General features: G+C 35.6%; 1 protein-coding gene across 3 annotated transcripts in view; it reads right to left on the bottom strand.

The window, feature by feature from the left end:
- The window catches only part of Mvk (Mevalonate kinase), a 207,415-nt gene that overhangs the window by 77,511 nt on the left and 112,906 nt on the right, over window positions 1-16,998 (bottom strand). The window lies entirely within an intron of this gene.

Raw genomic sequence — 16,998 nt, 5'->3', positions numbered from 1 at the left:
GTGTTTTTTACCACTGTGCTGTCATCACTGCTTGTTTCATTTAGCAGTTTTTCAAAGTAATTACTCCATACTTCAAGGATTTCTTTTTCTCCTGTTTTCATTTCACCTTTATCATCTCTAATTCCTTTTACAGCACTCTTTCCTCCATTCCGAAGCTTCTTCAACAACCTCCAGAATATTTTGCCACCTTCTTGATATTTATTTTCTATATTCTTGCCAAAGTCCTCCCATGACTTTTGTTTAGCTAGTTTTACACACTGTTTAGCTTTCTTACATTTGTCTCTGTATTCTGTAAGAGTAAAAGCTGACTTATTTGCCAGGAACTTTTGATATGCTTTCTTCTTTTCCTTCACTGCCTCTTTAACTTACTGTGTCCACCAGGGAGTTCTGATTTTTTTATCCTTACACACAACCTCACCACATGCCTCTCTGGTAGAATCAATCAATGTTTCCTTCAGAGTTTGCCACTGAATCTCCACGGTTTGATTCCTGTTCTCAAACTTTTTCATTTTCTTTTCAATAATATTTCTGTATTTTAGTCTACAGTTCACATCTGAGAGCTGCTCAACTTTTATTCACTTTAAAACTTTCTTACATGTTAATCTTTTCAATATGAAATTCAATTTTATCCTGCTCAAGACTAAATAGTGATCACTTCCAATTTCAAATCCTCTGTACACTCTGGTATCCTGCACCAGGGAGAAAACATCACTATCAACAATAACATAGTCAATGAGACTTTTCTTATTCCTAGCCTCTTCTCTGCATGTGAATTTGTGCACATTTTTATGTTGGAACATGGTGTTAGTAATAACCAGTCCATGTTCTGAGCAGAAATCCAACAGATATTTGCCATTATTATTAGCTTTGCTCTTTTCTCCAAATTTTCCCAAAATATTTTTGTATGTCTTACAATCATTTCCTACTCTACTATTTAGATCCCCAACAAGGACCAACTTTTCCTTTTTCATTGTGTCAGTTGCTTTTTCTAAAGCCTCAAAAAATTCCTCCACTTCTACCTTAGTAGAACCTTCTGTGGGACCATAGGCACAAACAAGTCTCATTGTCCAGTTCCCCATTCTCATATTTGCCCACATTACTCTACTTGAGACTGACTGCCATTCAAGAAGATTAGCCACATATTTTGTGTTGAATACTATGGCTACTCCTTCTTTTCCTTGATTGTCATTGCCTGAATATAACATTTTGTATTTATTGCTCAGAAAGATCTCACCAGTTTTGGTCTTTTTTGTTTCAGTCACCCCTATTATGTCAATCTGGTACTTATCTAATTCCTCAGCTAGCTCCATTTCTTTGCTATTCAGGCTTCTTACGTTGATAGTATCTATCTTTAACTCTGGTGATGTTGAGTTGGGGTTTGTTTTCAGATTTGTTCCAGTAGCTGACTTTTCGCTGTTCGCCCTGGTTCCCTGGCGAAAACAACGGGGGCCTTGTTTAACCGGGCGACGCCCCAGCCGGCATGAAATTTTGTCATGTTGTACCATCATTTTTTATTTTGGTTTAACCAATAAGATTACAATTTGGTCGGCTAAATCCCAAATTGCCAGCCCATCCTCGTTCGTTCAGTATCAAAGTAGATACCCAACAGGGTGCACCACGAGAAGGTGAGGATTGGACATTAGGTCAGAAGCCCTGGTCGGTTCTCCGCATTCCTTTAAAGGCTATGTGGAGGTCTCCTCTCAGTTATACAGCTTTGACCCTTAAGCACCCCATGAACTTTCTGATGAGTTTAAATTTCTTTAAGTTTTGAGATCTTAATGCGTGGCGTGTACTTATTTCTTTAACGTAATTCCATGACAAGTTGTCTAAGGAAGCCTTTAAAAATACTCTTCCCAAACTAAGATCAAGTTTAAGCAAATACAAACAAGCTCACAACCATCTACAATTCCCAGGTGTGTACAAAATCACATGTGACTGTGGAAAACCATACTATGGCCAAACGGAAAAATCCATCCTCCTACATCTTGAAAAACACACCGAAGAGACATTGCTAACAAAAGAACCAGAGCTAGTGCCCTCTCAAGCCATGTCCTGTTTTCAGTAAACACAAATAATGACTGCCGCCAACATGAGATACACTGGACAACAACTTCAAACCTTCACATATGCCACGACGAGGTAGAACGCTGCATGGTCGAGTCTAAAGAAATTGTCATGGACCCTCTCCATATAAACAGTAACCTCAGCTACAATTTACCGGACTCATTCAGCTCTGCCATCAGATATTGGTGCACTCATGGAGTCACACGCGCACAGGTTTCTAAAGAGCTTTAACTCACTGTTCAGTTAGAGGTTAACTGTGGTTTATAGTCAAATTTATAGTTTTATAGTGACTCAATGTTTTTTATAGTGTTTTTTATTGGCTTTCTATGTTCTCCCATGCCTGAAGAAGTTGACCACTTCGATGAAACATGTTGCGTAATTAATAAATTGAATTGTTTGTTTTAATTCTCGGATCTCAGTCAGTACAAAAAAGTATGAACATATCCCAATTCCGAGTTAATACAACAAAACATCATATATATATGATGTTTTGTTGTATTAACTCGGAATAGATATATATATATTTCCTTACTGTGTGTGTGTGTGTGTGTGCGCGTGTGTTTGTGGGGGGGCATATTGAATATGTAAGGTACTATTTGTATTATGGAAAATAGTACTTCTTCACATATTCTATAAGCAGTATATATATATATATATATATATACACACACACACATACACAAATTCCATAAAACAAATAATTTCAGTCCATCATTTCTATTCAGGTTTGGATGATAAAGCAAAGTTTCATAGCTCTCTTTGTTTAAGTGTTCCGTTAGATCAGTGCTCTTCAACCTTTCAATATTTAGTGCCCACTTTTGTAACTTTAGTGAAGAGAAAATGTCCTTACTGCCCACTATTAAATTGAAAAAAAAAAAAATTATATATCATCATCATCAAATTCCTGATATATACACTCAAGAGGTGTACAGGATATCATAGTACTACATGAAGAATTCACATCAATTACTAACTTCCGATATACAACTTTCCTCATCATTATCAGGTTTTATATTTCAGTCTTCTAAGGCACTTTTTATTGTATCAATCCACTTATATCTTGGTCTTCCTGTAGGTCTTTTTCCTACCAACCTGGGAGAAAACACTTGTCTGCTAATCTTTCCTCTCCCATTCTGCTTAAGTGACCATAACGCCTGAGATTAACTCTGCTAATGCATTCCTGGAAGCTGACAATATCAAGTTCTTTCCTAATATCCTAATTTTTTAACATGATATTGCCATTGATGCCATCTGTTCAGGCCCCTAAACTTTCTCAGGACTCTCATATCTGAGGTCGCTAGTCTTGGGTCAAGTATTTTACTTTTAACACAGCTCACAGATCCATAAGTTAAAATTGGTTTGAATACTGCCTAATTTTCTTTCTTATTCTATATAAATTTATTCAGTTGACTTCTTATCATACCAGCTTTGTTGATTCTATTGTCTATTTCCATACTTAATTTACCACCTTCGCTAAAAATCGTGCCTAAATAGCTGAAATGCTTTACTTGTTCTATAGGTTCTCCATTCACAATGCAGTTGATATTTTCAATATTTCTGCCTATTTTCATTGTCTTTGTCATTTTAATACTGCCCTTCATACCATATATATTACAACAGTCATTAAATTTAGTCAGGCAATCCTGCAAATTAGTAGCAGATTTATTTAGAAGTATAACATGCATTGCCTGATGGAGTGGTGAGAGCGAGAATGGTAAATGAGTTTAAGGAGTGGTATGATAGACTTTGTGTTTCTTGGGGGGGGAGGGGCTCCTCTCGATGAGTCTTGACAGACTTTATGTTCTTAGGAAGGACCTCTCATGATGAGTCTTTTGACTCCATGGAGGCCTGAATAATAATAATAATAATATGAAATATATGAAAAAGCATTTGACAAAGTTAAAAGAAACATATTATATAACACATTAAAAGAAAGACAAATACCAAATAATATCCTAAAAGCTGTCACAAATATATATGAAAACAATGAAATACAAATAAGATTAAATCATGAGCTATCATATACAAGAGAGATAAACCAAGGGGTTCGACAGGAATGTCCCCTCTCAGCAACTCTTCTTAATATCTACTTAAATGAAATAATAATAAAATGGAGTAAAAATTTACATCAAGGAATTAAACTTTCACCTACAGTTAACTTAAAACTCTCCTCTTTGCAGACGACCAAATAATAATTACAAATTCTGAAGATAACTTACAGAAAGCTATTTTAAATCTAAATGAGATATCCAAAGATTATGGTATGATAATATCAATGGAAAAATCAAAAACTATGGCCTTTAAAGGACAAGATCCAGCAAGAACTAAAATAGTATTAGATAACAAGATCTTAGAACAGGTGAATTCATTTAACTACCTAGGATGTATGATCACTTATGAAAATGAAAAAGATATAAACATAAAAATTGCAAAATATTTAAAAATAACAGGAGTAATTAACTCTATATTTAAACCAAACCTAGTTCAAAAACAAACAAGGCTAATAGTATAGAATACATTAGCCCTACTGGTCTTAATGTATGGAAGCGAAATCTGGACAATAAAACAAAAAGACAAACAAAGCAGAAATGAAGTTTATGAGAAAAACTGCAAAGTATACCCTATTTGATCACAAAAGAAACGAAGATATTATGAATCCTTTCTTTTAGGCTTGCACGGTGATCCGAATGCATTTTTGGAAATTATGGAGACAACTACTGTGTTTGAATAAAAACTTTAGTTTACTATTACTAAAATTTTACAATTCGACGTTTCGACCTTTATGTCAAGGTCATCTTCTGGAGCGTACAAATATACACAGGAAACAAGCTATACTACAATCATACTGATTCGTTAAAGACACTGACTAACCGCTACCACAATTGTTGGCCTGACCTCTGGTGAATAAAAAAAAAAAAAAAAAAAAAAAAAAAATTTACATCAACACTAAAGTCCTATTATTTGTGTTGTCTACTATATACATATATTAACATTATATTAACATCATTCCAGCCAGTTGGAGTGGAATGGTTTCTAATAATAGCAGATTGGCTAGAGTCCTGACTTGTGTTGAATCTTTCAAATTAGGTTGACTGAATGTGTGCCATCCAGATCCTTGGAATTTTCATACCATCTTTATTGTTGATGTTTGGGTGGTTTATCAGGATTTCGCAGGATTCTTTAAATTTTCCAAGTAAGGTGTAAGGAGCAGGTGCTTTTCCAGTTGATTTGGTGTAAGGTGTTGAGTGCGTGGTCTGAGAGGCCTGCTTCACCACAATGGTTATATTTAATGTGTCTAATGTGTTCTTTCTTGCGTATAGGGATTGTCCGTCCTGTTTCACCAATGTACGGTAAGTTACAGGTGCAGCGGATGCAATAGACTCCAGGATGTGCTAATGGGAGGAGAGGGTCCTTAGAGGAGCTGAATATGGTTTTAAGTTTAGTGGGTGGTTTAAAGGTGACATTAAGGTTATAATGTTGTAGGATTCTGTTGATTTTTTCCGATAACCCTTTAATGTATGGGATGGCTATGGTTTTACTGTAGTCTAGATTCGTTTTTGTTGTGGTTTTATAGAGTATTTTATTGACAGTATTTTTGTTATAGCCATTGTTTATGAATGTGTCACTAATGATTTTTAGTTCTTGTTTCAGGGGCTGCTGGTTAGAGCAAATAGTTGTGGCTCTGTTTTTAAGGGTGTTTATGACTCCATATTTTTGTGCTGGGTGGTGATATGAATTCGCATGTATGTATTGGCCCGTGTGTGTCGGTTTTCGGTAGACCGTGAAGGATAGATTGCCTGAAGGAAGACGTGTAACTAGTGTGTCTGGGAACGGGAGCGAATTTTGGTTTTCGATTTCGATGGTAAATTGTATGCGTTCGTGTTGTTTGTTTAGGTGGCTGAGGAATGTGTTTAGCGTTTGTCGGCCGTGCGGCCAGATCGCGAACACGTCGTCAACGTATCTGAGCCAGATTGTCGGTCGAAGCGTGGCGGAATCAAGAGCCCTTTGCTCAAAGGTTTCCATGTAGAAGTTTGCGATTGGGGGGGATAATAGTGAGCCCATGGCCGTACCTTCCTTTTGTAGGTAGAATTTGTTTTGCCACACGAAGTAACCAGACTTTAGTACGTAGGCAAAGAGGGCCGTAATGTCGTAATGAAGATATTATGAAAGAATTAAACCAAGAACCAGTAATTGAAAAAATTAAAAAATATAAACATAGATGGATGGAACACGTTCAAAGAATGAAAACAGAAAGATTACCAAAACAAGCCTTAAAGTACAAGCCATTAGGAAAAAGAAAACCAGGACATCCTCTTAAACGATTCAACGATGACTTCAAAGTCATCCAGGACAGGCCATATTAGGCCTAAATCCTTGATATATGATGATGATGATGATGATAATAATAATAACATCATTCACATAAAGCAAAGAATTGAGATTAACACCTGCAATTTTGATATCGGGTTTAATACCACTTTCCTTCATAATGTGATCCATATAGATAATGAATAACGGAGGGGATAATGTACATCCTTGTCTCACACCAGATTTAACATTAAACCATCTTCCAGTACTTCCTTAAATTCTAACTGCTGACTTACAACTTAAATAGACTAAGTATTGCTTGATATAATGCCCCATTGACACCATATAACTGCAGCGTATTGAATAGTTTCTCTCTTGGCACCTTGTCATTTGCCTTTTCCAGATCTACAAAACTTAAATACAGATCTTTCTTCTATTCCCATGATTTCTCAACTATCTGTTGTAAAGCGAAAATCTGATTCTGACAGCATCTATTTGGCCTGAATCCAGCTTGTTCTTCACCAAGATTCTCTTCCACAATCCTTCTCAGCTGTTTCTCAAGTATACTTGCATATATCTTACCAGGAACACTCAGTAATGAAATGCCTACGTAATACTCGCATTCAATTATTTCCATTTTTATATATGGGTACTATGAGAGGTCTACTCCAATCATCTGGAATTCTTCCCTGTGTCCAGGCCTTCTGAACCATGCAGTGCAGCCAATGTATGACTTTCATACCTCCATCCTTGAGCATTTCTGGTCAATTATCATCTACTCCTGCTGCCTTTCCACATTTCAGGCTTTTGATGGGTTTTACTACTTCAAGTATGGATATATATTCTTGACTGCACATGACTGGTCAGTGTTTTTTACCATAGTGCTGTCATCACTGTTTGTTTCATTTAGCAATTTTTCGAATTAATTAGTCAATACTTCAAGGATATCTTTTTCTCCTGTTTTCATGTCCCCTTTATCATCTCTAATTTCTTTTACAGCACTCTTTCCTCACTTCTGAGCTTTTTCAACAACCTCCAGAATATCTTACCATCTTCTTGATATTTATTTTCTATGTTCTTGCCAAAGTCCTCACATGATTTTTGTTTAGCTAGTTTTAAACAGTGTTTCGCTTTCTTACATTTGTCTCTGTATTCTCTAAGAGTAAAAGCTGACTTATTTAGGAACTTTTGATATGCTTTCTTCTTTTCCTTCACTGCCTCTAACTTCCTGTGTCCACCATGGAGTTCTGATTTTTCTATCCTTGCAGACAACCTCACCACATGCCTCTCTCGCTGAATCAATCAGAGTTTTCTTCGAGGCTTGCCACTGAATCTCCAAGGTTTGGTTCCTGTTCTCACTTTCATTTTTTCTTCAATAAACTTTGTATATTTTAGTCTACAGTTCACATCTGAGAGATGCTCAACTTTTATTCGCTTTAAAACTTTCTTACATGTTATTCCTTTCAATATGAAATTCAATTTTATCCTGCTCAAAACTAAATAGTGATCGCTTCCAATTTCAAATCCTCTGTACACTCAGGTGTACTGCAAAAGGGAGAAAACATCACTATCAACAATAACATAGTCAATGAGACTTTTCTTATTCCTAGCCTCTTCTCTCTCCATGTGAATTTGTGCACATTTTTATGTTGGAACATGTTTATTTAGATCATATTTAGATCCCCCAACAATGACCAACTTTTCCTTTTTCATTGTGTCAGTTGCTTTCTGTAAAGACTCAAAAAAATTTCTCAACTTCTACCTTAGTAGAATCTTCTTTGGGACCACAGGCACAAATAAATCTCATATTTGCCAACATCACTTTACTTGAGACTGCCTGCCATTCAAGAATATTAACCTCATATTTTGTGTTGAATACTATGGCTACAACTTCTTTTCTTTGATTGTCATTGCCTCAATATAACATTTTGTATTTATTGCTCAGAAAGATCTCACCAGTTTTGCTCTCTTTTGTTTCAGTCACCCCTATTATGTCGATCTGGGACTTATCTAATTCTTCAGCTAGCTCCATTTCTTTGCCATTCAGGCTTCTTATACTGATACTATCAATTTTGAACTCTGGTGATGTTGAGTTGGGATGGGTTTTAGGATTTGTTCCAGTAGCTGATTTTTCACTGTTTGTTCTGGTTTCCTGGTGAAAACAAAAAAGCCTTGTTTAACCGGGCGATGACCCAGTCAGCATGAAATTCTGGCATGTTGTACCATCATTTGAATTTGGTTGGCTAAATTCCAAACTGCCAGTCCATCCTCGTCCGTTCAGTATCCAGGTAGATACCTAACAGGGCGCACCACAAGAAGGTGAGGGTTGGACATTAGGTAAGAAGCCGTAGTTGGTTCTCCACATTCCTTTGAAGGCTATATGAAGGTCTCCTCTCAGTTATATAGCTTTGACCCTTAAGCACCCCAAAAATAACATACATACAACAATAAAATTAATTGAAATCACCTTTAATTTAATGAGATCCTTGAGTCTGATGCTCAGAAACTAAATGTTGGAAATTTGGTTCGATTTTCTTAAGGAACAAGTGAGGGTCTCTTCTTTCTGTGATTTTCAGGCAGTTTCTCCATTTGGTGACATATAATTCACAGCACCAAAGCCTGATTCCACTAGATATGATTTAGGGAAAGGTATCAGTAAATTAAATATATTTTCCACATATCTGGATATAAGGCAGGATTTTTTTTTATTTTGCCAGAGTTTTTGATATCCACTACTATTGAAATTCAATTTGCTCTCTTCATCATATTTAAGTTCTAATAGTTCTTCTTGATATGTTATATCAGCCTCAGCAGTGTAAATGTTTTCTTACTGGGTCCTCCTCCTACTCTTCCTCTGAAAAAAGTTCCTTAACAACTTCTTCATGCTGCTCCTTTTGCAGTTCTTTCAGCTCCTCAGTGGTACTCTCTTTGATGATCTTTAATCAATTCCTTTACATCAGCATTGTCAAATTCTAATCCCATGGATCTGCACAGACACACAATTTCATCAACCACAGATTCTTCCAGCTCGGCAGAAAAAAACCTTCAAAATCTGTACCTTGCACACTCAGGTCACAATTTTTTCCAGGCTGAGTTCATAGTTGAAGGAAGTTTTTTTACTTGGCTATGCTAGCAATTATATATTTGGTTTAATCCTTTATCCAAGTATAAGCAAACAAAGTTTGTGCCTGAAGTATTTTCATGACTAGGGCAACTCATGGTAAAGGTGGTATAGGTTCACATCACTTGTCTTAGTATCTCCCATAATGCAAAGCACATCTCCTTTCAGACATGTATAATGCTATGCATTAAGGTAAAGGCCACTACCCAGACCAGTTTTGACCTTTATTAAAGTCTCATCAGTGGAAGCCAGACCCAGAGGTGGCGATACTAAGGTGTAAGTAATGGAGAAGTCATATTTACCTATACCAGTTGCCAAAAAGGTGTCACGTCTTATTATTAAAATTCTCTGGATTAGAGATAAGTTGATGGAAGTTTTTTCACTTGGGCAATGCTAGATTTAAAGGATTAAACCAAATATATAAGTGGCAGCGGAACAGTTTAATTGAACTAAATGTAAGGTTTTGAAATTTGGAATCTGACCAGAAGTTGTATGCTCCAATGGTGAAAACAGAGGAAATAGAGGAGGAAAATCTTCAAACAATGGTCAATAGAAATTTGAAGTTTAGAGGACAAATTGCAAGTAGTGAAAGCAATCCAGAGGACTATACTGAGGACATTGATCAGCAGAAATAAAAATGATGGTCATTCAACTGTATAAAACTGTGATTAGAGTGGATTAATGTGCACAAAACTGGTCACTGGGATCTGAAGCAGGATGAAGTAACCTTGAAAAGGGTACAGAGGTAGAAGAAAAATTATATCAAAACTGTAAAATGTTAGTTATGAGGGCATGCAAGTAGCAGAGTTGAATTTAGTGAATGGAAGATGAACAGGTGATATGACTGAAACGTTAAAGCTATTGAGAAGCATTTATAAATTAACACTCATCTCATCTTCTTTTTCCCTCTTTTATCTTGCAGTGTCGAGGGTTTATTAATCATCGGACCTCAAACCGTTCACAGGATAAGGTGGTCAGTCCTACGCTCCAGTGTATCTCCTATGTCAGTAGTGTTGAGTTCTCAAGGCCAGTTTGCCTGCTTTGCAGGATAAAAAATCCCAGGATAAACTGGGGAAAAAACTCTACTGTCCATGCCCAAGACTGGCTAACTTGGCTATGGCTGAAGAAGATCCTTTAGCTCCTCACATCACCGACAGTAATTAAACCTAGGACACTCCTTCCCCAGCAGGCATATGGCTGCGAAGCGCAAAGCCACTAGGCTAACTGCGCGGACCAAATTAACACTAAGAAGATTTTCATACAGTAGAACAAGGGGAAAGAAACAAGAACAAGAGGCTATCCCATGAAATAACAAAAGGAGGTGGTGAGTAAGAGGGGCAAGAAGTGGCTTTTTTTCTTTTTTTTTTTTTGCATGGAGTGGTTATACCATGGAATGCATTGCTTGAGGGATGGCTGGAGTGCAGACAGTGAATGAGTTTAAGGAACAGTATGATAGGCTTTGCAGTGTCTAAGATGTGCCTCTCACAATGTGTCTTTGTGACTCCATGAAGGAGGTCCTGAATAATAATAATAATAATTTTTGCATCAAGAATTTTACCATGAGAACTTTTTAATGTAAAGTTGAATCAGAGAAACAAATGGTGGGATTCTATGGAGTAACATTTTACCCACCTGTCACAGTAAAGGCAGTTTAACAGTAAACACAAGATGGAAAAAGAGCCATAGGAGGTTTAGATAAACATGATGTCAAAAAGACAAACTACTGGCAGTCTCTTTTTCATAATTATCTTGAATGATAGATGAAAACTAATTATCTGTAAGAAGGAAATCAAGTCATTTTCAAGATGTAGCCAAAGAATGAATTTTTTTATTATTATTCAGAATCTACATGGAGTAAGACTCATTGTGGGATGTTAACAGCAGTTGCAGTCTATCATAACACTTCTTAAACTCATCCACCATTTGCACTTTTACCATCCTATCTGGCAATGCAGTAATCCATGCTCCCCCACTACTCTCCATGCAAAAAAAACTTACTTTTTACCACTTACTTACTACTTTCGTTTTGCAACTTCCAAGGATGGCCTCCATGTCCACCATATGAAAAATCTCCCCAGTGGCAATCTGATAATAACCTTTTAATAGCTTCAATGTCTCAAGCATATGCCTTCTTGTTTCATCTTCTATCCATCAAACCCTGTAGTTTGCATGCTCAGTCCATTCTCATCCTCAGCATTGTACAGTCCTGATTTTAGTTTCCATCATGTAGAACTTATGGAGGCAAAAACACACATATTAGAGCAAACAAGACACAAGCTACATGACGCTACAGAAAAGTATGCTAAATCTAACTACTTTGTTAATCATTTATGCTAGCCTGACCTCTGGTGAAAAAAAAAAATTAATTAATTAAATTTTAAAAAAATAAATAAATACTAAATAAAATGAAAAAATAAATAAACAAAATTAAAAATAAATAAAATTTTAAATAAATAAATAAATACTATTTATACTTAATAAGTGTAATACCATACAGATGATTATAAAAAAATTTTCAGCAGAGCTACATCAAATACATCTTTACAGTCATGTTTGTCTTAAGGTTTTCTTTTGTTGGGTTCTGCCATCATGATCTGGATCCTATATGGTTTGCAGATGCTCTTCCAAATTCTTGAAATTACTAACTCATCATTGTTATTAAGATTAGTATGATGAATCAGCATCTCACAAGTTTTCTTAAATTTTCTTTCAAACTAGGTTTTAGTATGGTGTTGGGACTTGGTGCCTTTTCAGTTAATTCTGTGATGTGTATGCAGAGTACATGGTCTAACAGGCCTGTTTTACCATAATGCAACCCATCTGACCTATATAGAATCCATATCATGATGTCAGAATCCCATGCATTTAATGTAGCTCTGCTGAATTTTTTTTTAATCATCTGTATGTTATTATACTTATGTATAAAAAAGTCTTTATTGATTTTATTTATTTATTATTTTTTTAAATTGTAGTTATTTATTTTATTTTATTATTTTATTTTTTTTTTGCCAACGGTCAGGCTTTGTTAATTGTTAGCATAAACAATTAACAAAGAGTCCAACAATTAACATTTGCCCACCCTTCAGATTTAACTTACTTTTGTGTAGTGTGATGCAGCTTGTATCTTGTTCATATGTATGCTTTATTGATGATGACCTCAATGTAAAGGCTAAAATCATGAGTGTTATTTTCTTAATTATAAGTCAAGTAATTGTTCTAATATGTGTGTTTTGGTCTCCATAAATTCTACACAATGAATACTGTCCACGATGGAACCTTGAAAGAAAGAACTGATATATATTTTGTTATTCACCTCTGCACTCTCTCCAAGGTTTTACTTCATCCACTTCAGATACCAGTAAAACCAGATCTAAACACAGTAATCTAGATGTGATCAGAGCTTTCAATGGAACCACTACATTTTTATCTCTGCTACTCCATATCTTCCTCAATATTTGCAGCAATTCATTTTCTCACATTTGCAATATGTCAAAATATTTTTGACAAAATACATTTGAAGTTCAGATACTTACTTCAAAATAATTTGAAATATCTGAACTTCAAATTTCTATCTACAATCACTCCAAGATCCTTTGCTTCCTCCACTTCTACTGCAACTCCAATAAGTAACACGTGTATAAAGCATCCCATCTGTAGATCCTAAATTTCAAAACCTTATGTTTAGTTGCATTAAAATGATATTCCCATTAATTGCCCACCTTTCCAGCTTATTGAAATCCTTTTGAAGAGGCAAAACAACAACATTATTATTAATAATAACTCTTTCAAGCTTCACATGATCTGCAAACAACTGAATATCTCCTTGTAGTCCAATGACAATATCATTGACATAAAGACCATAAAATAGTAGATCCAAAATGACAGCTCAGGTCGAATCATTGAGATATATCAAATATATCATCCAGATGTTTCAAATAATAGTTAGCCAATCTACCAGATCATACTGACAGCCAAAAATTAATTATATTGCAATAAACAACCTAGAATAACAACTACAGAGCATCAGCAAATGGGATGTTCATAAACAGGGACATAAATCCAAAGTGACCATCAAATCAATGGAATTTGATAATTTTTACTGATCATCATCATCTTCATCATAAAGAAATGCACCGAAATTCTAATACACAATCTATAAAAACTGCAAATTGGCGCTCAATAATTATGATAAAAATTTTTCAATTTTATAGGTTGAAACATCAGTGCTAATAAGAGATCTCAAAGGATATCCCCTTTCTTGAGAACTTTCAGCAACCCATAAAAATGCCAAGTACTCCCAAAATACAAACATACCTTTTATGACAGTACTCCTATCGCAGCGTATGATTTCATCTAATAAAGAGTTCCATCTCTTACTTGTACTTTTAGTGTAATTACCATATAAGGCTAACCATATAAGGCACGTGCTTTAAACATTTTGCCAATCATTAAATATTCTGAATTTCTGAATTGTTGGTTTTTATATTACAAACACTTAAGTATATTCAGTAGTTTTCTATAATAAAGTAAAGAGAGAAGAGGCAAGGAATAAGAAAAGTCTCATTGACTATGTTATAGTGATGTTTTCTCCCTGGTGCAGGACACCAGAGTGTACAGAGGATTTGAAATTGGAAGTTATCACCATTTAGTCTTGAGCAAAATAAAATTCAATTTCATATTGAAAAGAAGAACATGTAAGAAAGTTTTAAAGCAAATCTCTCAGATGTGAACTGTAGACTAAAATACACAAACATTATGCAAGAAAAAATGAAAGAGTTTGAGAAAAGGAACCAAACTTCGGAGATTCAGTGGCAAGCACTGAAGAAAACACTGATTGATTCAGCCAGAGAGGCATGTGGTGAGGTTGTATGCAAGGATAGAAAAATTAGAACCCCATGGTGGACACAGGAAGTTAAGGAGGCAGTGAAGGAAAAGAAGAAAGCACATCAAAAGTTGCTGGCAAATAAGTCAGCTTATGTTCTTAGACAATACAGAGACAAATGTAAGAAAGCTAAACACTGTGTAACTTATGATTTTATTTATTTTTTTTTTAAAGTTGTAGTTATTTTATTTTATTATTTAAAATATAAAATGTTTAAAACTAGCTAAAAAAAGTCATGGAAAGACTTTGGTGAGAACATGGAACATAAATATCAAGAAGGTGGCAAGATATTCTGGAGGTTGTTGAGGAAGCTCAGGAATGGAGGAAAGAGTGTTGTAATAGGAATTAGAGATGATAAAGACATGAAAAACTGAAGAAAAAGATATCCTTGAAGTATGGTCAATTACTTCGAAAAATTGCTAAATGAAACAGTCAATGGGAGCACACTGGTAAAAAACACTCAACAGGGATGCAGTCAGGAATACATATCCATTTTTGAAGTAGAAAAAGCCATCAAAAGCCTGATATGTGGAAAGACAGCAGGAGTAGATGATATTCGACCAAAAATGATCAAGTATGGAGGTATACACATCTTTGGAAAAGATTTGGAAAAGGCATATGACAAGGTGCCAAGAGAGAAGCTATTCAAAACACTACAGTTATATGGTGTCAGTGGGGCATTATATCAAGCAATACTTAGTCTTTATTTGAGTTGTAAGTCAGCAGTTAGAATTGAAGGAAGTACAGGAAGATGATTTAATGTTAAATCTGGTGTCAGACAAGGATGTACATTATCTCCTCTCTTATTCATTATCTATATGGATCACATTATGAAGGAAAGTGGTATTAAACCTGTTATCAGAACTGCATGTGTTAATCTCAGCTCTTTGCTTTATGCAGATGATGTTATACTTCTAAACAAATCTGCTACAAGTCTGCAAGATTCCCTGACTAAATTGAATAACTGTTGTAATAGATATGGTATGAAGGTTAGCATTAAAAAAAAACAAAGACAATGAAAATAGGCAGAAACATTGAAAATATCAACTGCATTGTGAATGGAGAACCTATAGAACAAGTAAAACATTTCAGCTACTTAGGCATGATTTTTAGTGAAGATGATAAATTAAATATGTAAATAGACAATAGAATCAGCAAAGCTGGTATGGTAGGAATCAATTGAAATAAAATTATATGGAATAAGAGAGAGAAATTAGTCATAATACTAAATTAGCTATATACAAGACAGTGTTCAAACCAATTTTAACTTATGGATCTGAGAGCTGAGTCAGAAGTAAAACACTTGACCAAAGACTAGAAACTGCAGATATGAGAGTCCTGAGAAAGATTAGGGGACATGAATAGATGGCATCAATGGATATCATATTAAAAAAGGAGGATATTAGGAAAGACATTGTCAGCATTCAGGAATGTGTTAGCAGAGCTAATCTCAGGCGGTATATCACTTAAACAGAATGGGAGAAGAAAAATTATTATTATTTTATTATTATTATTATTATTAAACAAGACCTCATGGAATCAAAGACTCATCTAGGAGGTCCTTTTATCTTACACACACATCTCATCATACCGTGTCTTAAACACATTCAAACTACTTGCAGACACCACGCTCTCAGGCAAGGCATTCCAATCACTCACAACTCTGCACGAAAAAAACCTGCCTCTCACTCCCTTACTCACACCCTCCTTATACAGTTTCCAGGGATGACCTCTGGTTCTCCCCTGATCTCCCACTATTCTCTGTAGAACTTCTCCACCATTGATCCTATAACAACCCCTTACCAACTTGTAGGTCTCTATCATATCTCCCCTCTTCCTTCTCTCCATGAGACTCTGCAAATTTCATCTTTTCAATCTTTCCTCATACTCAACATTCCAGAGGTCAGAAACTACCTTAGTCAGTCGCCTTTGGACCCTTTCCAACATCTCTTCATCCTTCTGAAAACCCGGTGACCAAATCTGGGCACAACAGTCCAAGTGTGGCCTAATCAAAGCCTTATACATTGGAACAAGTATCTCCCTACTTCTACATGTCAGTGTCCTCCGCATCATTCCCAGAAGTCTTTGTGTTGTCTTCACAATTTTGGCGATGTGTCCCCTAAATTTTAGATCCTTATCCACTATCACCCCCAGATCTCTTATTTCCTCTACTTCCAACAATATATTCTCACCAAGCATAAATTCTGCATCCCATCTTTGTTTTCCAAATTTTAAAACCTTACATTTTGCAACATTGAACTTACATCCCCATTTGCTTGCCCAATCACTCAATTTATTCAAGTCTTCTTGCAAGGCCACAACATCTTCACTACTCTTTATGGTTCGTCCCAACTTTGCATCATCTGCAAACAACTGAATATCTCCATCCAAGTCTTCACCAATATCATTAATATACAAGTTAAATAGCAATGGCCCTAAAACAGACCCCTGAGGCACTCCACTAGTGACTTTCCAGTTCTCTGCCAGGTTGGCAGGAAAAAGACCTAGAGGAAGCCCAAGACATAGGTGGATTGATAGGGTAAAAAGTGACTTAGAAGATAGAAATATAAGATCTGATAATGTTGGAGTCTTGACAAGTAACAGACTGATTGGAGGAAAATTG

This window comes from Typopeltis vanoorti, chromosome 9 (genome assembly GCF_054136105.1).
Source record: "Typopeltis vanoorti isolate ZY-2024b chromosome 9, IOZ_Tvanoo_1.0, whole genome shotgun sequence".
Lineage (NCBI taxonomy): Eukaryota > Metazoa > Arthropoda > Arachnida > Uropygi > Thelyphonidae > Typopeltis > Typopeltis vanoorti.
This window is presented reverse-complemented; position numbering and strand designations above follow the sequence as displayed.